This window comes from Struthio camelus, chromosome 13 (genome assembly GCF_040807025.1).
Source record: "Struthio camelus isolate bStrCam1 chromosome 13, bStrCam1.hap1, whole genome shotgun sequence".
NCBI lineage: Eukaryota > Metazoa > Chordata > Aves > Struthioniformes > Struthionidae > Struthio > Struthio camelus.
This window is the reverse complement of record NC_090954.1, coordinates 19,774,801-19,796,001: the sequence shown is the minus strand read 5'-3', so window position 1 is coordinate 19,796,001 and position 21,201 is coordinate 19,774,801. Positions and strand designations below refer to the sequence as shown.

At 50.0% G+C, this 21,201-nt stretch overlaps 1 protein-coding gene and 1 long non-coding RNA gene across 4 annotated transcripts in view; both read right to left on the bottom strand.

The window, feature by feature from the left end:
* GABRP (gamma-aminobutyric acid type A receptor subunit pi) overlaps window positions 1-15,370 on the bottom strand; it is a 33,969-nt gene extending 18,599 nt beyond the window's left edge. Inside the window, exons 1-5 of one of the 3 annotated variants that reach the window (XM_068959916.1) lie at window positions 15,354-15,370; window positions 13,742-13,823; window positions 11,161-12,304; window positions 10,753-11,061; window positions 4,099-4,159 (exon numbers count right to left, since the gene is read on the bottom strand). The gene's annotated coding sequence lies outside the window, so the exon portion shown is untranslated. Of the gene's footprint in view, window positions 1-4,098; window positions 4,160-8,023; window positions 8,284-8,777; window positions 8,919-10,752; window positions 11,062-11,160; window positions 12,305-13,741; window positions 13,824-15,353 lie in introns of those variants that run through there. The other 2 variants (XM_068959917.1, XM_068959914.1) reach the window with 2 other exon arrangements.
* Window positions 15,371-17,676: 2,306 nt separating this feature from the next.
* LOC138069172 (uncharacterized) lies at window positions 17,677-18,855 on the bottom strand. The gene is made up of 3 exons (XR_011143993.1): window positions 18,735-18,855; window positions 18,395-18,462; window positions 17,677-17,855 (listed from the first exon to the last, which is right to left on the bottom strand). It is a non-coding gene; the product is annotated as an uncharacterized lncRNA (long non-coding RNA).
* Between the last annotated feature and the right edge of the window lie 2,346 nt (window positions 18,856-21,201).

Genomic DNA, 21,201 nt, shown 5'->3' with positions numbered 1-21,201 from the left:
GTTATTTTCAGATAAAACAGTGCTCGTAAGTGGTAGTAGAGGAGGCCTTACTTACTGAATCAGCACCCTCATCTTCTGGGGCACGAACAGGCAACGTCAGAGTTGCGGCCCAAAACAGCCAGTCTCAGCTGAGAAAAAGCTGAGAGTGCCCAACGCAGGGTGGCATAATTAAAGGCCTACAAAGGCCAAAGGTTACTACAGGAACGACAATGTTTTCGGATTCTTCGGTTCTTATCTTACTGTTCACAAGTCAAAAATTAAGTAGAAAATTCACACGCATCAATTTTGCTCAGGAGCTGTGGCTGGGAGCATGAAGCGCTAGCGTTCCGGTGTGTCAAAACAAGGTTCTCACTGTTTGATGCTATCTGATCTTAGTTACAAAGGCCTTATTTTGAAGAAAGCAAGCCAAATTTCTATTTATTTTGACAGCTGAATAATGGATGGAAACATCTTATGAGGTAAAAAGCCTTCTTGGGACCCTGTTATGTCTTCAGTTAACCATAGTGAAACGTGCCCTGAAACGTGTGCTAACAGTATCTAGCAGAGACAGCTGGAAACAAACCAACTTGGACAAATTTATAGCTGCTGCTGCCACAGACCTCAAAGAACTGCACAACTACACAGTCTCAATTTCTGTGTGCCTCTGTTAATCCTCTTCCAAACAAGGAAAGTCTTATTTTCCTCCTTCAGAGGACTGCTGTGAAGATAAATACATCAAGGACCGAGAGGCAGCGAAAGGATGATCTGTAAGCACCTAAGATAGCTAGAAACTTAGCATACGAGTTTACTTATGGGCACGAAAAAGGTGACATCAGTGCCCAGAACTGAACACAACATTGCATTTCCTTACTCCTTCTTGAACTACATCAAGACAGAAGAGCACCAAAGGCGCTGGGCTTGTCGAAACCCAGGAATTCCAGTGCGTCACTTAACGCGATCGCCATCCTGCTTTTACAGCCCAGGAGCCTCCATCAGAGATTATGAACCTCATTAGTTCAGTGTGGTGCGAAGATACGATTGTAGGACTGTATATTTACATTTCTCTATTCAGTAAAGGATTTTCTTTGACTTTAATAGAAAAAAAACTTAGGCACTGTTTAATCAGGACTTTTTTTTCCTATGGTCAGTGAAAGCACAGGAGAGGCAATATTAGAACAACAGAAGTCAAAAATGCAATACTAATGCAACTGATGGAGAGAGAGCTTCCAAGTGTAAAAGTATATAAAAATTATTGTTTGAGTCTACACAATGAATGAAAACTGTGAGAATCTAATAGCTCGCTCATTCAGCTCCATATTCTTCCTATTGACTGTGAAAACTATAAAGATGCAAGTAATACAGAAAAAAAACGATCCAGCTAGAATCCTAACTGGTTAAGCCTGTGTTTGCTTCCAGAGAAGTTAATGAAATGATGCTTATTTACACCAGCCAACAACAGCACGCAACAGCAGTGTGTTTCTCCACTACAGCTCAGTCCACGCTGCCTTCATCCTGCTATATTCCTCTTTGAAAGGGTAGGAAAAGTGAAAACACAAACGGAGGAAAATAGTCGGCAGTTGCAATACTATAGTTTACAGGGAACAAGGTGAGAGATGATATAAAAACGTACACTCACCCTGTGAGGCCTGCAATGGTATCCAGGCTCCTCGACACTATTGGAAGTGCAACCAATAGTGGCAAGCAGTAATTAACACTGAGGGAAACTGACTGAAACCACTGCAGCCCTGCATTACCTCCCACTTAACATCCAAAATCACTGCCTGGGTTTCACTGCGCAGAGAAGAAAATTAGCATATTCTTTGATTTTCTAGCAGCTAATCGCATCCCCACACCTGGCAATGGGAGCGCTTTTGTGGAGGTCTAAAAATAAAAATAATATGAAAATAAAATAAAACACCTAGAAAACTAAAAGCCATACGGCAAGCTTACTAATGTTCAGGTAATAACTCGCAAATCAAATTTTGCTGGAGCCCAAGACCTACGACTGCACAATATTCCACCCAGGCACCCATATGTAAGAGAAAATAACTTAGCTAGAGAAGGATGGAGATAACAAAATAAATGCTGAAATAAAAGAGGTTACATGTAATTTGCCCATTTAAGCATTGCCCCGTTACACAAAGCAAAGACTTTCCCTAGGAACCCAGGCATAATCTGATCCATCCGCTTTCACTTGCACCCAAAGCAAAATCCCCCTTCCCAAGCCAAACACAAGAAAGAGGCCATGTCAGCGTTTTAGGGCAACCAGTTTCACTGCAGGGTTTTCCCAGGTGCTTTTGTTCCCAGGACAAGATCCGGCAGGGTCACCTGAGGAAGCCGATCTTCACCTCAAGCATGCTCATCTTGCACAAGGATAGCAAAAGTTATCCTTGGCCAACAGGACCAGTGCACCGATATGATCTATCTTCCTGTATTTTTTTTTTCAAATGATCTCAAAAGCAGCCTGCCATGGGGCTGTGGGTGGGCAGGGGTTGCAAGGAGAGGTTCATGGAGTGACTTTCCTCACAGCTGACACAAGAGAGACCATTTATTGTGGAAGCTGTTCACATCTTAACCTAATGGCCAAACCAAGGGATCATGAAAAGCTTTCATTTTCACGGTTGATCCGAAACCAGTTTTCTCCCTGCTTCCTCAACTTTAACTCGAAAAAATTTCTTAACTTTAAAGCTTGTTCTTGCCAGAATGACTGTTTAATTTTTATCTTTTAAATTTTTTAATGCTGAAAACCTATTTTGGCAGGCCAGGAGCAACTGGAGCCAGGAAAAAATCTGGAGCAACTACAAGGAAAGGAACGGAGTTAGAGCAGAGGCACGTTTATGCGTATGCAACACTTGGATGCAAGCCAGTCTTACTGGAAGCCTTAGCTAGCTGACACTAAAATCAATCTATACATAACTAATTGCATTAGGACAGAACTGAAGAGCTAGCAGGATCCTACCGTGTGTCAACTGGTACAAGAGTTCACTCTTTGGCTGGTCAGGACAAAAAAGGGGGTTGGGGTAGGTGGAGGCCAAAGGGGGTGGGAGAAGGTAGAGGCTGCACCCGCGTGCTGAAGCGGGGAAGAGCGCTGGAGGGGAGCGGGCACAGGCTTTTCGGTGACTCATTACATTGCTGAAAATACACCTGGAGAGAGTGGGAGGGAAAGGGACCCAAATGGTTTGTAACTATGGACCAGCTGTGGCAAATTATTTTGGCAGAAAAAAATAGGACAGGCAGAAATTTGAAAGTACTAATATACATATCTATTAATTATATTAAGATCTCTCTCTCTCTCAATCTAATGCTTACTTTGCAAGTACCACCAAGGTGATACCATTGAAAGAAAACGTTTTTGATTTTTACCTTCAAAAAAATTTTTTTTGCTTCTTGTATTTGCTGAATAAAAAAAGGACATTGAGAAAAGACTTAATAAGTGTTAAATAGCACAAAGTGAAACAAAGCACATCATTTTGGGCTAAAAGGATCAGCTCATACTGACTTAAGCCTTTCACGTTTTCCTATTTTGTCAGAGCCTCAGAAAGCTTCTATTTTGCTTGGAACTGAACCTGGTTCCCCCCCCCCCGCCCTGCTGATTTTGCTGCTTGAAAAAATGCAAATTCAACCAGCTTGCTTAATAACTTGGCCCAAATCTAGAAGGTTATTTTTGGCTCAGCTTTTTTTCCTGGAAGAGCAAAAGGTGCATTGCATTCAGGAGTGGTGGCCCTATTAGCCAGGTGGCAGCGCTATTAGTTCGCATCGGCCCAGGAAAGAGGAGCACCAGGCCTATCGCTTATACGACACCTCAAAAAATTGCACGCCTGATTCTTGTCCCATTCATTCCCAAGAAAGTCAGAAGAAACTCCAACATACAAGAAGGGTAGAATTTATATTCCGTCCTCTTATGAGGAATGTTAAAGCCATGCCTGAGTAATGCACTTATGTTTCCAAGATGTTAAGCTCTGGCCCTTCAAGCTACCGTGGGAAGCAGCAGCTCATGCTCGCAGTGGCCCACTGGGCATGGGTATGCCCGCCCGCCTGCAGCTTGCAGGAGCGAGTTTTTGCAATATACGCAGAAAGTCTTAAATTATATCAAAATGAAGGTGTTCAAAATTTACTCACATGAAACGAATTCTTCTTCCAAAGCGTCAAGTTTGGTTTCTGTTTGGTCAATTCACTTACTCTGTCGGAGCAAATACACGTATAGAAAACTTGCAAATAATTACAGTTTTATACAGAAATTTATCATACTTCTCTGGGCAGCTGTTCCACCCGCTTTACTCCAATACTAGATATCTTGCCTCCAGCTCTAATCTTCATTTGCCTGCGACTGTCAGACCGTGCAGCTGCAGCCCTGGCGCACGCACGGCTGCCCACCCTCAGGTGCGATGTGCAGTTATTTCAGAGCACGGGCTGCATTCGCGCCGCAAACCTGCCCCTCGCCCCCCCGCTGCAAAACCTTCACCTCCCCTCCTCTCGCGGGCCCGAGCTCACGAGCGCGGCAACGTTGCCTTCTGCGATTTCGCTCTGGACTCGCCAGCCCTGCACGTGTAACCCTGCACACGCGGTCCCGCCCACCTCGCCCGATGGCTTCGCCGAGTCTCCTCCCTTGGGTATGCGCAGGCATTTAATGCGAGACATGATTATTCTTGCTCCTATCAGCTGAGATGAGCACGCACCATTTAACTCCCTCTTGGGACGTGACACGCACCTTGAGACCCTTCCAAACTCTGCCCACAAAGAACTGGGCAGAGATCGTATGAACGTGCTGCATCAACAACAGATAGTTCTCTGCTCAGTTCTGGGTGAGCTAACGGAGGAAACGGAGGCAAAAAAAGGTAATTGTAATTGAAAGATTCCCAAGTGAGCAGCATTTGGAAAGAATGAGATTGTGTCATTCATACAGGAAGGAATTTGAGGGGCACAGAAGAAAAAAAAAAAAATAAATATATGGAGAAAACATGAGGTGTTTTGCTTCTAATTAGTCTCATGCTATATCAGCCCAAGGGTGCCGTGGATAGACTGAAAGGCAGCTCTTCTACAGCAGACATGCACAAAAATAAATATTCCTAGCCAGAAAGTCCACGGTAAACGCGTGGAAGTTTTTCTTAGAAGCTTCCAAAGATTTGAAAGTGCTAAAGAGGTAAATGGGAAATGCTGCTTCTCACTGAACATCGTCCTCCTCTGCCAGGACGCTGTCCTGGCCCGCCAGGCTCGGCAACAGCTTCCCGAGAAGGGGGAAAGGACACAAAGCGGCCTGAAGAAGGGAATAAGGACAAAGAGAGACGCCAGTACCTCGTCCATCAAAGGCTTGACGAGGCACTGACAAATGAGTACGTAGGAAAAAATCTCCGACGGTGCCCCGAGGAGCACAGTGCAGACACACTCATCTCGCATATATATATTAGCCTGAATTTCTGCAGGGTAGTGCAACGTTGCTCTCCGCAGCAAGCGTTAAGGAGAAACGGGCCCCGTAACGTCTCGAACGTCTCCACAGACCACTCTTTACCCACGTTTTGCTGGTGCAGCCAGCACAGCCCAGACTGCGCCATGACTGCACGGCCTTCCACGCCACGTTCATTCTTCTCAATAAACATTCAACACCCACAGCGAAGCCTCGTGCACAGAGCCACCAAGCGCTAGCGTTCGACTCGCAGCAGAATTCAGCTTCTAGCAGATGTATTCTTTCACGCTACTTATTGCGTTAAGAGGAATAATTCATACAGGAATACATAAAAGCTTTTACTCGAAGCCGGGGAGCACACCCGCAGCAGAGCACCGCAGCTCCGTGTGCGTTTAGCCGTCTTCACGCCACTTCTATAGCTGCCGCGGCGCTTCCGCGTGGCAGGGCTGTCCGGCTGGGAACGAGGGGCAGGCTGGTCCCCACGCCACTCTGTACTGTGCGACCTCGCAGATGCCAAGAGCTCGTCATAGGGGAAAGACTCGCCCTCCAGACGGTAATTAGAAGCAGACACGGTACTTGAAAACAGACCATGGCTTATGCCCACAGTAGCTGGCTCCAAGAAAACGGGATTCGAACCGAAGTCCTCCCCCTGCTCCAGTAGCCACCACCGGGCTCAGGGGGGTTAAGGTGCCCTGCATTTAGCCTAGGAAAAATAACCTGTTGCAGAAGTAGCCTGGTTTTAACTCCCTTATTGCCCGAGATGTCACACTGCCGCCAGCACTTTGCTCCCCCAGAGTCCTCCCCTCCTCTCCTCCGTGCTGCTTTTCACGTAAGCTGAGACATCCCGGCAGGATGAGCTCACGCAGATAAACTCCAGTGGATAAAACACTATAAAGCAGAGATGGATGTTTCTATCCGGCTGTCTACCCGCAGGCAGCCCACCACGTCCTACCACAGAGAAACCAAGGTATCGAGGTGTCGACTTCTTTGTCCTTTAATTTTAATTAATAAAGACGGGAGCGTCTGCCAGGGCGAACAAACCTCCTTCAGAAGACGGGCCAGCATCTCCTTGCTCAGATCAGTTCCTGCTTTCACCTGAAGATCTTCGGGCAAGTCTGCCCAGCCACCAGAGCTTCGTAGGCACGGCAGGTAATCGCGGGCCCAGGAGCGGGGAGCAGCAGCAGCAGCCACCCTGCGGGCTCGTGCTCTTATCTCCTCCTCGTTTCATTCGTGTCTCTTTGCCCAGCGGCCAAAACACCCTCCCGGCCGGAGCCGAGACGCAGCCCTATGGCGGGCATCGTGCTGCGGAGCGCTGGCTTTGTTTAAGACAATCCTTCATATGAGCGAGCATCAATAACTGCTAACCTACTCCCCAAAAGACACGGATCCATTGACAGAGTATTATAATCCCTTAAAATATTAATGCCCTATCAGGGAGACAATTTCGCTGGGCCTAGAGACTCTTCCATTATTAGAAATTATGCCCCAGCCTTAAATAAATTAACTCAATAAATGTCTTAACCATGAATACAAATTCCTGCTTAGGGCTTGCAAATAAAATGATTTAGAGCTGCTCTCTAAGGAAAGATGAGGCGTTTAACTTGCAAAAGAGAAAGGGCCACCATGCACATTGGTCTTTTGTTTTAAATGGACCTTTTTTTCTTTTTTTTTTTTTAAAAAGACCCAAGGCCTCCCGTTTGGAAGGGGGGCGGGGGGGGGGGGGAAGCCTTCGCAAAACCAAGTCGTCAACGTTTCCTGCCGCGGCGCTGCAAGCTTTCAGCTCCGCAGAGCGATGCGGACACACGCTGCGGGGGCCGCCGCGAGGGCTCCTGGCCCCCGGCCTGCCACGAGGGCTCCCGGCCCGCCGCAGGGGTCCCGGCCCCCGGCCCGCTGCGAGGGCTCCCGGCCCGCCGCAGGGGTCCCGGTCCCCGGCCTGCCGCAGGGGTCCCGCCGGCGGCGCTGCCCAGGCTCACGTGAGGCCCCGGCCGGCCGCGGGGGCGCAGCCTGCGCCAACAGTCCTCCAAACCCGCCAAACTGCTTTTAGGCTGTACACAGCTCGTTATTCAGGTGGGTCAGGCCCAGCGCGCCTACTCTCGGCGCCAAGGACGCGTTCCCGACTCCCACCGGCGCGCCGCTGCTTTCCCGCCCGGCCTCGGGTCGCCGACAGAAACCGCGACGCCATCCCGGCGAACCCCGTCGGAGCCTCTCGGCCTGCGGCAACCCCCCGTCTCCTCCCCGCCGACGCGTAAAACGCCCGGCAGCTCACAGGGCGGCCGCCGCCGCCGCAGGCCGCGCGGGCGCTTGCAACTTCAGCGGGCGACAGTCAGCGGGAGCCCTCCGAGCGGGCGGCGGTGACGGTGACGGCGGCGCTGCCCTCCCTCCGCGCCGGCCTCGCCTGGACGAGGCTTCGCGCTGCCACGCCGGGAGCCCCGTTTGCCGCGTCCGCAGCTCCCCCGGCCGCTCCTCCGGGTCGGAGCCTCCCGCAAAACTGGACGCGGCCGCGCTCGGCTCCTGCTTTTTAAACCGGTGCGTAATAAAATACGAGGCAAAACCCCGCTCCCTAGCTGCAAGACGCACGCAGAAGACGCAGATCGGGACGGAAACACCAGGCCCCCCGCCTTCCCTCTTGCAAAAACCTCCTACCTGCACCCGCGGCGGCCGTCTGCTTCGGGGTGCCCTCGAGGCGCGGGGCGAACGCGGGCCCGGCTAACGCAGACCAGAGGCCGAGCGGAGGGCCGCGACCCGCCGGCGGCCGGACCCTCGCCGCCCCAGCGCAACCGCCTGCGCTCCCCCGTTAGCCCGACACGCACCCGTTTGCGAGCAACCCGGAGAAGAACGGAGGCCAGAGCAGCGCTTTTGCCCTCCGGCCGCCGGCTCCCGCTCGGCAGGTTTCTTTATTCCTTAATAGGCCGGCGGGCCGGCTGCCGTGCTAGCGCGGGGCGGCGAAAGGCAGGCGGGCGGGCGGGCGTTATCAGCGGCGATCTGGCGGCGCTGCATGCCTGCTGCTTCCCTCCCGCCTCGCAAAAGCAGGATTAATTGCCGGGCCGGAGCAGGCAGATAAATCAAGGCGCTGGGTACCCCCTTGGCTTGCCGGAGCTACGCCACGCGCTGCAACGGAGGCGGAAAAGCGGCCAGCGGCGAGAAGCCGGGCCGGGCGGCAAGGCTTACCCGCCGCTAGCTCCCCGGCTGGGCGACCGCGCGCCCCTGCCGCCAGGCTGGGAGGGAAACAGGGCGTCGCGACCAGCGCCCACAGAGCGCAGGCAACGGTGGGTACGGGTGACGGCGGGCAGCGCGCTCTCCCCGTTCCCTTCCCTTCCCGCCCCCGTCCCTGCAGCACCTCCGGGCTGGAGCTGTCCCCCCGCCCCAGGCAAGCCGCTTCAGCAGACCAGGTACCTACCATAAATCAGAAAAACAAAGGCCTGGGAGATGCAATTGGTGCTGGCTACGTTTTTTTCCCCCCTGTCAGTTACAAGGCTGCTCCAACCTAGCGATTTTTTTTTTTTTGCTTTCCCCACCCTTTAAAGCGTTCTTCATCAGTTAACCGGAAAGCAGAGGGACGCCTCTCGCCACCCCGCGCCGCCAGCGCGACCCCCCTCCCCTCGGGCCGCCGCTACGAGCGGCCAGGCGGGCTCACCCGGCAAAGCTGCAGGCGGCAGACCAACCTCCGCGGAGCGGCTTCCTAAACAGGAGGAGAAGAAGAAGAAAACCCCGTATATCACAAATCTGTGCTGGTTTCTCAGGACGGGCCGCGAGCCCGCGCTGGATTGCGCCCCGGCGCCTGGCTGAGGAGCGGCGGCGGCGCAGGCTGGTGCCCCGGCGCCACGCGACTCGGGCATCCCTCCCTCCCGGGAAAAACACGAAAAACCCAGGTTAGGGGATCACGCGGCTATGTCACTTTGAAAAATTCCTTGATCTCTCCCCGTCTTAGTTACCCATACGAAAAACGGAGATAATAGCTATTCGCCCCATCTCCCCGGGATGTTTAAAGACCAAGATAAATGGAAACATGCTTCCCTCTTGCTTTTCTCTTCTTCTGACTTTCAGTCCCTGGGTTGTATTGTTCTTTTTTTTCCGGCAAACTGAAGGGTCAGTTAAATTCAGGCGTCCATCCAGCCTTGGAAATGAATCCAGACTGACCCTTGGAAGTTGCCCCGGCAGCAGGGCACGCTCATCAGCAATCAGATTTATGCATCCCAGAAGTGACGGCTCCCCGGCCAGCACGGCCGCGAGGGCGGCAAAACGCCCCGGGGCGGCTGCAAGCCGACCGCCCACAACCCGCGGCAGCCCGGCACGAAGCCCTTTCCCAGATCTTTCCCGGCGCTGTAAATTATTCATGGCTGAGCTGTTTGTTGTAAAATACATTTCAGGGTCCAGCTGCTCTTTTAAAAAATAATCAGTGCTAATAACAAATTCACAGGCACCAATATCTAAGCTGGTCTAAAGGGCTAATCCTTCTGATGGGTGCGCCAAACAAACATCTGAAGCAGGAACAAAAGTTCTGGACTGGTACCAGGCACGTTTCATTTTTCCAGTCCAAAACCCTGTTTAATTATTTCCATTATGATGTTGCCCTTTACAACCTGAAAGCATCATTTTATCTGTGCACACATCAGCACCCACTGTTCATGCCTAGATTCTCATACGTTTTTCTAACTGCTCTTTATAGATAAAGAATACACTTGAAAAGTAAGAAAGGTCACTGTAACCTCTTGTCAGACGCACGAATGAGTTTTGGAACAGGCAATTAACTGGACGCTCAGTTTCAGGTGCACAATATTTTGTTATTAACTGATTAGTGCACAGTTGTGGTGTAATCTTTGCCCAAAACTTCTAGATATGATGATGATGTCCTTCCCTTCTATTCCCTAACTTAGCAAATAGGCATCTCATCCATATAAACGCCTGCACCCGTCAGAAGCTGGGGCGGAGGGAGGATGTTTTAACTGACACTAGCAAGTGTATCTGCCTTGTTACTGTTGGAAAGCATTGCATATTTTCATGTTGATAAGATGAAATACACTCCGAGACAGTAGATCAGATCCAGACGTACATATAGACAAGCTCAAGCAAGCAGTAGTTTCTGGACGGCGTGTTCACAAGAAAGAAGGTCATCTCTACTGGTAGTGCAGATTTTTGGGAACTGTTTTGAACACCAAAACACATCAGAGCATGCAAAGGTGCTCAATTTTTTTCACAAAGAACTGTCTTTTTTTCCCAAAAAGGGATTTAGGCCTATACTGGTATATTCTTTTCTTCCAAAAGGGAAAGAATATTTTTAAGAAAAAAGTTAAATATCAAAATATTTGGACTAACACATTAAATCACTGCATAAATGCTTTATGCTTCCTCTCTCCAAGTGAGGTTACACTTACCGGGGGGCCTACGCCACTTCTGGGGCGCAGCGGTCTCCCCGCTGATGGAGCCGTAATGCCCAGCGGGAGCTGACGACGCACCAGGCCCCCGCGCCTCTGTGGTTCTCAGGAAACGTTGCAGCGCTGTAGCCGATTCAAAATCTTGCAGTTGTTCATTTTGTCCCAACAGTCACGAAGAACACAGACTCCAGACCGTAAGACGACACTGTGTAGCGTTACTTTCACTATTCAAGATCAGTCATTCTTGTTGCTGTGTTATTTTTGAACTGACGAGTCCAAGACAGCAGAAGACATTAGATCTGCATCGGCCTTGTGGGACATGCGAGTAGCAGAGCGTGCAGATGAGTAAAGGTGAATTTTACTCATCGGCAGACGAGTAAAACAGTGCAGACGTGCAAGGTGTCTCACCTGAACCTCCTCCCTCGGTTACGCGGGGAGCCGCAGTCTCGCGGACGCTGCCGCCTGAGGAGCTCCGGTGCAGCCAGCGCGAGCGCTGCTCATTTGTGTGCCCCCTTGTCGGGCCCAAGCGCACGCGTGCTCAGCCTCGCCACGGGGAAGAAATCCTTCCAAAACTTTAATTACAGAGCATTTAAAACAATTTCCAAGATTAAATTTCCAAGGAACAAGCATTTTCTGCTTCTTGCAGAAACCAAATTAAGTGGCAAAATCACCTTGGGGTTCATGTGGGTTTAGCTTTATATTTAGCTTATAAAACAGCTGTGGTTAGTTTGTCATGAGAAGCACAGCTGTCTTATTACCCGCAATAGGTGAGGTGCAGCAGTCTCAGAAATACCTCAACAGTAGACAGTGCAGAAATACATTTCGTGTTTAAAAAAAAGTCTCCACTGTTGTTAGAAGGCACTAAGCAATGTTTCTTGCATTTATCAGCGCACAGCATAGCAGTACGGACAATGTGCAAAGGATTACTGTTATTAAACTCTGACTGAAGAAAGGCTGCTTTACCTAATTTACCGCAGCCAGAGATAAAACATTAACTTAGCTTTGAATTATGATGGGATGTAAAATAGCTTGAACAAAACATCACAGGGCTTTCTTTAGAGGGGATAAACTCAGAGGTCTCCAAAACTGCGTTGGAGTGGTACCTCGGCACAGACCTTCCATTTCATTTGAAAAGCACATTGAAACGTTTACTGCTGGAGCTGACGAATTCGAGTGCTCTGGAAATAAGGAAAAGGGGAGAAATTGTCTATGAGTGAGGCTTCTCAAAGGACGACTAAAATGTTTCTTAAAGGGCCAAAAATAATTGCAGGCTTTCCTTCACTTTTGCATTCGGAAAGGCTAAGAAAAGATCCAGTTACATAACTCGGTCTCTGCCACATGCCAGGTTTCCTACCGCTCCTTTGGGATGAAAGCTCTGGCATCGGCTCCCGACGGACGGCAGGTTCGCGCCGGATCGATGCTCCAGGATAAAGCAGGCTTCGTCTCCTCCTCCTCAGGGTCACGACTGGGGAACTTCTTGATCTTTGAAACGTGTCGTGGCTGTAGACCTGTCTGCCAGCGAATGCAGGCACTACACGTGCACACAGGGACACTGCTAAGAGCAGGAAGAAAGCTGACATCGTCACTCATAACGATTATTTCCAATTTACTTTTGCTACTACAGTAAGGTAACTCCAGTCCTGGCATTATTTGCTTGAACAATAAATAAAAGGCAAGCTGCTGTTAACAAAACTCATGGAAACAGTTGTCAGCTGAGGGAGAACGGGAATGTTTGTACGCCACTGATAACTATCAGGCAGAGAGAAAACGTCTGGGGTCCTTAAAGGAGCTATAGCATATTTACTGCTGCATCTCGAGGCACATCAGATCATCACACATGCCCGAAGTTACGTGACATGTGAAAAGGTACAGACCAGTATGTCCCCATGGGACCACCAGCACCGAGGTGCCCTAACAGAGCCCCTGCATCATTATCCAAAGAAATTGCTTGTCAGAATATCATTAACAATATTCTATCTTTGTTTCACAACAGATAGCACAGTTGCTGGTACAGCTGAAAAAAAAATTACTATGGCATGCTTGAGCAATATCTTTTTATCCTTACAAAACCAATAAAATAAAGACTTACGGCCAAAAATTTGCTCTGAATGGAATCACCCCTCTTATAGATGACAGAGCGATCTGAGCCTATTGCTTTGCGCATCAAATTTTAAGCAACTGGGCACTAGCGTCCCTGGTAAGAGTAAGTATCTGAGACCCCCCTTTAGAGCCCCCCCGCCAGCCAGCGGGCTCACTGCAGCGAGCCCCCGGAGACCCCGAAGACGAGCGCATGGGTGCAGCGAGGCCGTGCAAACTCTCTGGCTGGGATGTGGGCAGGCCCGTCGGCACAAGCACACGTGGCTGTCCGTAGGGCGACGTTCCTGCAGACCCACGCTGGCGTCACGCAGCTCGCTCGAGTGCCTCTTGGCCGCGTGCGCCCTCACTTCCTCTCCCCGGCAGCACGGGGAGAGCCGGTTTGGGGTGTCTGCGGCCCCAGGGGAGACGTGCCCCGGGGAAAACAAAACGGCGTAACACGCCCCGGCTATCACGTAAAAGGATGCACTGCAGGGGTGAACTGCAGGCTAGCCCCAAAGGCACCCCGTCATTACTGCTGCTTTTTCAGCTATAAATACGGGTAAGGTTAAAGGCCCAACTATTAAAAAAAAAGTCTGTCTGGAATACTTGAAAGAGAAGAAAGAGGAACTAGGAAACACTTTCTCTAACACAACATGCTTCAAGACAAGGAAACACTGATACTCGAGCCACCTATCTTGGGTGTTTCAGTGCATGAAGCCATGCAAACGCTACCTTTCTCTGTTGAGTCACTCCGTCAGAGGCTGTTTGCAATTCGGTTTGGAACCTCAACTCTGTACTTTCCAATTGGGGCAAGACAAATCTTGGCTCTTTTGCAGACAGCCTGAATACTGAAGTTTTGCTTCAGTGTTTGGACTTTGGTGCAGCAGAGAGATGAGCGGACCAAAACACTTACGGGATGACGGGTTCATCCTTTTCTTTCTTGCTCTTGAGGGGAGTCTTGCAGAAGGTCTCGGCAGAAACGGCCGCTCCAGTGCCTGTTGCGAGATGGCCTCATGGTGACTCCAAAAGGCACATCTCCGCTGGCTGCGGCCGGGCCGTGCAAATCTTGCGTGCTAAAAGCCCTCTGGGGAAGTTGAGGGTGGCTCTGCAAACCTGTGCACTCTTCCCTGCGACATTTCACAAGGCATCCTCTTGAGAGGAACTTAATGTCACGTCAGATTTGCAAGGAAAAAATTAACTCTAAGATTAGTACATGGGGACTAGCCATCACATTTTTTCTAATTGACTTTCATTAACTTTCTCAGCAAGTGCGAGCAAACAACACAGCCTTTTGTTTTTCTGTTTGCCAAACAGGTACCGTAAAAAGCATAGCCAGTGCTTGCTGTGCACGGTAAAACGTTTTGCTCCTAAACCCATATACTGAGATACTCTGAGCTCTTTGATCCCGAAATGTCCCCTAATGGCCTGCCTGGAGGGAAAATTTGCTTTGCAAAGGTGGAACAATGCCTTGGCCATTGTTTGACATTCCCCAAGTGAATCAACCAGACAAAAAAAATCCTTTCCCTTCTACGCACCCACTCCCGCAGTCCTCACGGGGCAGCGTTGCTCCTCAGCTCTGTCCCTCAGTGCCCCACTTAGGCAGCTCCTTCTCCACCAGCAGCTTCTCCTTTGGCTGTCCAGCCACCTCTCGGCAGGGCACAGACCCCTCGGTAACCTGTTTTGGACTTGTGCCCTGTAAGATGCATACTACTTGCACTGTAGCAGGAAAAAACAGGTAAACAGAGCTCCTCTGCTTAGGTTTAGGGTGATTTAGACCCAATCTTGCTGGAGAACCTGCACAGGAGAGTTCCTCTGGCGCACATAATCCATCACAAGGCTGTTACTAAAATGAATGCTCAGCCTATGCGCAAGCACAGGGCCAGGGATGGTCCCAGCTGCAGTATTTACAGGTTAAATACTCAGGACGGGAAAACTGTAAGCTGTGAAAGAAGGGAAATTCCCAAAGAGGCCAAGACTTCGCAAAGGAGCCCTGCCTCCCCGTTTCCTTACCAGTTACATTAAATCTAGCAAGGGGCACACAACTCTAACGAATACCATGTCAGGACCACCAAGCTACAGCTATGCAGGTTCCTGAATTTATGTGGAAAACGACCTGAAACGATAAAATTCATTCTGTAAAATCACCTAAGGTGTCACAGGGTTTGTAGATTTGAGCAAGACCCAGGATTTCATCAGCAATCACCTTGAGCCTTTAGCAGCTCTTCCGAAAACCTGCCGGGGATTTCATTTGTGGCTGCTGGGGAACAGCGAGAAGGAGATGGAGGAAATCCTGTGTTCAAGCCAATTCCTTCCTAGTATACTGAATATCAAACTCTAGAAGGATTGCACAGTTCAGAAGATCAGTCATGATTCTGTTTAGAGTTTCACAGGCGCATTGAAACAGCTGAATTACCCCGACTCTAGGGCCAGAGAGACCAGAGCGAGGCCTGTTCTCCTGCCCTACAACAAAGGAGAAGCAGAAAATGCAAACAGCAAAATACTTTTTTCCCGTCCTGTGAACTTACCACCAGAGGCAAAAAGGAAGGATCTCCTCAAAGACCAGGCCACACAGAACGACGTCTGATTCTCACGTTCTGAAAATTAGTCCCCTACTACTTTACAGCAAAAGGCCTTCCATTTCTTCTCTCCACAGGTTTGTTGTTGTTCCCTAGATCCTCCTTTATCCACCGCTCTGAAAGCTAAAATTCATTTTCATAACTGCTCAAGAGCCTCATCATGGCCAAAGACACCATTGTACCATGTCTCTGTTCCTTCATCTGACTATTGAGCACCAAACAACGCTCCAAAATATCCCCACAGGTTGGATAATTCAACTGTGGATACCAGATTCCCGCTCCTGTAAATTCAACCTGAACGGCACAAGCAGAGAAGCCTTTGCATGCCGTTTTGGAACAACAAGTCATGGCTACAAGTGAGAAAATCCCCCATGAAGTCTGCAAATTGAACACTTAAAATATGCTTGGAGCAGAATAGCTTCCTATAAAATATTTTAGTGGAATATTTTAATTTAATGATTGACATTTGGTGTTAAGAAAAACTGTACTGGGAAATTCAGGCTATACAGGTATGTGTGATAATACTCTCTGGACAATGTGTGGTTACTACTGAATCTATAGCACCATCAGGAAGTGCCAATGCTGGGTGTTTTGCCCAGATTCCTGCCTCCCTGGGTGACTGCATTCTGCAATAACCCCTAGAGTTTCAGTTGGCTGCTTTTCCTTTCACCTGAGTTGGCTGCAACCTAATATGTCATCTATAATGGACTGCATGATTCTTATCAGTCACTTAAGCTGCTGGGAAAGATGGATCACTTGCTCTTTCCCGACTGTTTTGGCCTTTATAACGTTTCGTGACTTCTAGGCTGAGTACAACCTAGTGAGCTAAATATGGGATTCAGGACAGAACAGTAACACGTACAGCAAGACTTATTTAAATTTTGCAGTGTCTGCTTTCACATCCATTGATTGCTTTTCACTTTCTCCATGGTGGAAATCCACCTTGAACGTGTATGGGCTGAATAGACCCAGCCAGAGGCAGATACGCAGCCTACTGTTTGCTTACACACCATCATATCATCCAGTGCAGCTACACAGCGACGTTGCACAGTATCCCACCAAGGTTTCTACTCTCTCAATGGCAGCATGAATTTGGCATATGGGACTCAGCACCATTTAGGAATTCCAGTTGTTTCCTTCCTTCCTCTCCTTCCATGTTAAGTCTGAAATACTGGCTGCTCCATGTGTTACTGGGTGCACCGACACGTGTACAGCACCGCTTACATCAGACTATCTCCCTGATGAAATGGCCTCTTAAACAGGTAAATCTCCTTCCCTTGCCTAGCTTACCTCTACATTGTCCATCATCATCTGTGCTAAGCTTATTGCCTCAGTCCTGGCCTTCAGGAGGGCAGCGGTGGGGCAGGGCCTCCTGGCTGTCCAGAACTGTTGCTTAACTAGGGAACAGACAGAGGAAAAAAGGGAGAAAGTCTTTCAATGACTGACTTTTGCCTCCTGTCGCCACTTCACAGCAGGTCTCATGCCTGACGAGGGGACATAGGCTTGGACTGCAGCACCTGGCTGGCTTCCAGAGAGGACAGAGACGCTGGCCCTGGGATGATGCTGGTCACTGCGGTTGGAGCAGGCCTGGTGCATGGACCTCAGGCCTGATCATGGACCCCAGGTGACACCTCAGAAACTGTATTTCCTCCTCTGAGACCAGCTGTGGCCCAGCCTGAAGGACCAGCATAGCAGGCAGGAGATCCTGGCTTGAAGGCTGGAGCGGGAGGCCCTCTGGAGGCACCTCCAGTCACAGGACGGAGGCAGGCTCTTCCCATGGAGGTCTTGCGTGGGCCTTGCACTACTTGCTTCTTTCAGACCCGAGAAAGCCATGCCCCAATGGCTGCATGCAACGCGTCTCGCAGGTTAACTCCTGGCTCCGCAAAGACTGCAGGTGGAAGTGCCGCAAAGTTGCCTCTCATTGAAAACAAGGAAGGAGCTTGAAGAACCATGGCCCAGGTGCCCATCAATCATTGCACTAAAAATACCTCAAGAGCGAAACTACAGAAGATCAGCCAGACAAGATCTACTTCTCCCCTTTCTTTGCCAAGTACTAAAAAAAGCCAAGGGAGAAAAACCCTAGCATGGAAACAGGTTTGACCTGCTTTGTCACATTTTTGTGCTTGCTCTTGCTCTCTGACACATAGACCCACACAGGGTTTTGTCTGTCCTGCCCCGACTTCCCCCGCACCCTGGGGTGTCTGATACCCAAGCCCAGCCTCCAGCCCCTTCCCCAAGTGACCTCTGTCCCACTGCTGTGAACTTTCTCCAAACACTTTCAGCTGGACTGGACGTCTCTTACTCCACGGACTTGTCCCTGAAGGGAAGGAACAACTCACGCATTCCGCATGTGAAAGACAGCTCTGCCAAAACGTCCTCCGTAATCTGTGCCTTCCCTCAGCCGCCACACAAGCACGGGCACTGGGCAGTGCTTCCCAGCCTCATAGGCTCCTGTAAAGATACAGGAGACAGCAAGGTGTTCAGATATGGTCATCACAGAGGTCCTAAAAGTATTACAAATACCCTACCAAACCCATTATAAAGCTACCGTAAGGGAACAGTACATCTCTCCTTGTCTACTGAACTTTTAAATGCAGCTTTTACTTAAAAGCACCTACAGGTCTCTGCAATGTCACACCAGTTTCTGCAATGATCTTTTTTTGTCCTGCTAAGGTGGGCTGCTCAAGCCCTAGAAGAGCCTCTTCACAGGTTGTAATGAGATTTCTGTTCCAAACAGGCATTAAGGCAAATACTGTTCTCAGAAATGATCATTTTCAAGTTCTGAAGTTCTGCTTTTGGACTTTGAGGCTTTCAAAGTCTAGCCCGTGTTTTCCTGGTTTAGCGGTTTAACGCTACTTTATAGCGTGCACAAAATATCCACTCTTACAGCTATGCTAGAGTGAGACCTAAACTAAAAGGTGAAGTATTCTGTTGATTTTATTTTACTGCTAAAATCACCGCAGGGTATTGCTCTGATTGAAACATCTTACCTTCTTTTCATTACAAAGTGCCTCTTATTTGCTTGTGCCCAGCTGCTTCCTGTTAATATGAGACTGATCTAGAAAAAAAATGCGATTACTAGTTTGCAGCAGGTATCCTAAAAGTTTTTTAATAATTATAATGTCACAAGTTAACACAAAATAAAACAAATAAAATAGGCAAATTAACTACTCAAAGATAAAATTTCAAAATTCTGAAACAAAAATTCAGAACAGTTTATTGGACCTCAGTCCAATGTTTTTGCACTTCAGTTTATCATGGAAATACATATGTTTTTTCCAATCACCTTTCCTAATCATCAATTACAGCATGATAAATTATGTTTCCCACCTGCTAAAATTCGCATTGCTTTTCTTACATACAGCTGCTTGGTAACGTAATGGTGATGCCCGATGACAGCTAGCGTCTTGTAAAGGAAACATGAATTTCTTGTACGGCTCTTGACATTCTGAGTTCTCTAAAATCCAGAATAACTGTCCAGACAGAGGACACTACATTGACTTTTCTCTCTACTCACACTGTTATACAGTTTCAATTTATATTGGTTTATAAGTAAATCAATATGATAATTAGAACAAAAAGGTTGGATAAACTTCCATGAAAATGTCAACAAAAATCGATCAAACCCTAGGACTGTAAAAAAAAAAATCAATTTTTTTTTTTTTAATCAACACTTTCCAATAACTGACTATCCCTCTGGAAAGTTTGGGGTCAGCTCTGACTTTTCACAAAAATTTTTAACAGAACTGTACATTACTACCATGGGTACTTTCACCTTCCTCATTCACAACATCAGTGTACATTGGCCCTTGGTTTTCTCCACGAGTATAAAGACTACACACGTACCCTAAGAAAACAACAAAGCAGAAATTTGGTTTTATCAATTCTTATGGCCCCCAGAGGTACCCGAGCTGTAGCTGCCCCAGGAAGACTGCTCCAAGGAGAGGACAAAAGCCGACAGGAGGACACGGTCACCATAAAGCCTGTGACGCGGGCAAGGGAGGCCGCGGGGTTTGGCGAGGAGTGTTTGGGCTGACCAGAATAGCCTCATTCTTACATTTCTGATCCGGATTCCTGGCCCTGGGGGAGGGTAGGAAACATCTGGGCTCATTTTCTTTCGCAGATGAACTCCAGAGCAGTCGATTCCTAGGAGTGAAACGCTCCCTTGGTCTACGGCGACCATCCGTGGTCTCCCATTTCACAGCAGCCAGCTGTGCGTGCAAATCCACAATTAAAAGTGCCCCAGCTGTTTAAAGGAAAGTTCCTGTCCCCCTTCAAAGACTGCAGTTGCAATCAGGGCAATGTCTCATTCCCAGACCCACAGTGGAAACCCCCGTCCAGAAGGTGACTTGCCCCAGTCCGGCACCCAGGAGGCAGCTTTCCCCGGTCAGGATTGCCAGGCAGAGCTCCAGCAATACCCGCACTTACAGAGGGAATAGGATATGCTTTTCTTCTACAAGACAAAAATGAGCCTTTAAATAGAAAAGCCTGGAATAAGCGCACCCTCTGAATATATGGGGAACCTCAGCTCATGTTCCTCCTCAACCAATTTCCCCCTTCTGGGAGATGCCCTGCCCGCGAGCTCAGGGTCAGCCCAGGGAAGGAAAGCAGTCCTGAATCTCTCTATTAAACTTCTGTCGCTTTGCATAACGTAATTTGAGCTTCACTAGGTAAGACCAAAGGAAGAGGAGTGAGAACGACGCTCCCGCGCCGTCGCTGAGACTCTCACCTGGAAAGCTGCTGGTCTGCGCCATGCAGAGCCAGAGCAGCATCCGTGCCACGGCATCCGGGCTCCCAGGGGGATGGAGAAGAAACGCCTAGTTCGGGGGACCCAGAGACACCGAGTCCAGCTGCTCCGCTGGTTTTATTCCTGGGCCGTTACACCTTGGGAAAGGGCCACAAGGGCGGCTGAACCGCACTCTGACCTCCTCCAAAGCCAACGAAAAAGGAAAACTGCTTCGCTCCCTGACGCTGCTATTCAAACGCCTCCCTGTCCCCAGGCTCGCGCGCACCCAGGAGAAAGACACCTGCCAAAGGCAGCGCAACAACCCTCCGCCTGCGGCCCGGCGGCACGAAGCCAGAACAACCTCTGGGCTCGCTCCCGGCTTGCACGCCGTCGCTGCGAGCCAGAGCTGCCTCCGGAGAGCGGGAGGACGCCGGACGCGGCGGGACAGGTCTCCGGAGGCTGCGCTTGCAGAGGGCCCGACTCCGGCAGCCGAACCGGAGGGCAGGTCCAGCACCAGCCTCCCCCGTTAACGAACTGGGATTTCTGCTGCCGCAGCTCCGTGCCGGATCCCCGACGGCGCGCGCCTGACGAGACAGAGCGACGCAAAATTTTGCGATCGCGTTTATGCGTTTACGCGCACCACCCGGACCCGCTCCTCTTTTTCCTTGCTTGCCTGCGCCAGCTGCCGAACGCGCCTAGGCAGGGAGGCGCCCCCTCGGCGCGCAGCGAGCCCGCCGCCGCCGCCTGCCCCTCGGAGGGGCTTCGCTGACGCGTAGCGCCGAGCTGGAGCGCGGCCTCGCACCCCGCCGGCTCGCGGCGGGCTCCCCCGGAGCCGGGCGAGATCCCGCGCTCCGGCAGGCAGCTGCGGCGGGCAACGTGCACGGTCAAGCCTGTTTATTCTTTTCCATTAACGCTTGTTAAAAGCGTTTCGGGTGCCCCCCCTTCACCCAGCAAGGCGGCCTGGGCGCCTGGAGCCCTCGCCGGGTGCCAGGCCTCCCGCCGGCGCTGCTCCCCGCGCGGGTCCCTACCCCGGTGCCCGTCACCAGGCTGCGTTCGCTTCCCAACGGCGGA